Source organism: Penaeus monodon, chromosome 28 (genome assembly GCF_015228065.2).
Source record: "Penaeus monodon isolate SGIC_2016 chromosome 28, NSTDA_Pmon_1, whole genome shotgun sequence".
Classification (NCBI taxonomy): domain Eukaryota; kingdom Metazoa; phylum Arthropoda; class Malacostraca; order Decapoda; family Penaeidae; genus Penaeus; species Penaeus monodon.
In genome coordinates this window covers 12,544,816-12,546,553 of record NC_051413.1, presented here as the reverse complement: position 1 = coordinate 12,546,553, position 1,738 = coordinate 12,544,816, and the positions used below count along the sequence as shown (strand labels likewise).

At 39.3% G+C, this 1,738-nt stretch overlaps 1 protein-coding gene across 1 annotated transcript in view; it reads left to right on the top strand.

Moving 5' to 3' along the window:
• The window catches only part of LOC119591367 (probable serine racemase), a gene marked incomplete in the record, with an annotated part of 15,061 nt that overhangs the window by 10,323 nt on the left and 3,000 nt on the right, over positions 1 to 1,738 (top strand).

The following is a 1,738-nucleotide window of genomic DNA, read 5'->3' as shown; positions in this document are numbered from 1 at the left end:
CTTCTCTTTTTTTCTCTTTTACTCTTTCTCTGTCTTTCCCTCCTTAGCTAATGTTACCTCCTTGGCCTGTTATATTTATCTAGTAACCAAAGTACCTCCCCACCTCTACACTCAGCACCTCTTTGTGGTCACTAATACCAGCTTGGCTTTGTATGCATAAAAACATTCAGATTTGAGGGGAAAAGTGTATACTGTGAACAAAAATACAAAGTCAGTAATGAGTATCAGATAAAATGAAGCAGAGACATAAAATTATACTTTCTTGTGTCTGTTTTCCAGAGTCTACTGCATGCATAACTTTTGTCACTGCTAGAGATATTTTAATCATTACTATTACTACTTTTACGATCATTTCAGCAACTCTTTTTTTTATACAGCTTCCACTTCTGTTTTGTTAAGACTACACCACTATGGATTACTAATTTTGTATACTTTGTATTAATTAGTATTACCCTCACTTATTCAGCCACATTCGTCTGTGACAGTCCAGTCATTAGCAACTTCTCTTGCATTAACTTGATGACAGAGATATAACATAGGACATAGTTGTAGAGAAGCTCATAATGACAAGTAATGCATTGTCTTTTATTCTTTTGTCTTTCTTTGAGATCATGCTAAGTCTACTGAAGATTCCTAATAGAAACATGATTGATGCTTTTGTCAGTAGTAATAGATATTTGATATATTTCAGAGATGTGTTGCACATGTCTAGTGATTACAGGTTCTAGATTATTAAACATCATATTTACTATTTGCAGAATGATGAGGATAGATTCATACTTATTTTACTATTATTTATTATGGCCTAGTTATGATCCTTTACTTTACAATCTGTGGGTATTACAGGCATCCGTATCTGAGACAGACAAGCACCAAGGGTCTGCATATATTATCTCATATATTTGTCAGGGTTTTATTGTAATCTGCGGGTGCTATGTTATGAAAGGAATTAGTTTGTTTTCAGTACATTAAGAAAATATTTACTTTTATTTAGGTATGTAAATTAATGCACTTTTACTGCACAAACACATCCTATTATGCATGGATTAGAGGGACAGAAATAGATGCAATATAACAACAGGCAACTGAACAAAGCCTGTGATCATGCAGTGCAGAGGCAAAATTTCAGATTAATCTCATCTGCTGACATAATGTTGAAGAAGAAAGGCATTCTTCATGAAATAAATAAATGTGGTGTGTATTTCTGTCTCTCCTAATAACTTGGTAGATGTTGCACAGTATTTGATAACCAAATGTTAACTGTATCAGACCTACTTGAGCACCCTCCTTTAGAATGAGAGAACGAGCCCTAAGGAGCAGGAGGGGCACGTCATGGTTTCTCTTCGATCCTTACTTCCTCCTCCCACAGGCTGCGTACAGGGGCGGAAGCCTCGGCCTCAAGCTTGCCTCTCTCTCCTCCTCATGTGCCTGCGTGTGTGTTGCTTGGCCCTCGGAACCCCTTCAGCACTTGACCCCCATTTGAAACCTCCGCCCTGTTAGTTGAACTTGACCTGAACCTCCGTCTCGATGCTCGATTCTGAGTTGAACCTCCGCCTGGCTCCCCACCGCCTTCAGCTGCCCTCTACATCCATGTCTGACTCCACTCCAGTGTGCGCAGTCCTGAAAACAACTTCCTCGAACACCCCAACTCCTCGAAACACTGCATCAGCACCCACCCTCACATTCCTGTCGTTGAAACCCACTGAGTGGATTTAAACTTTTAGCCGTACGCTCTAGA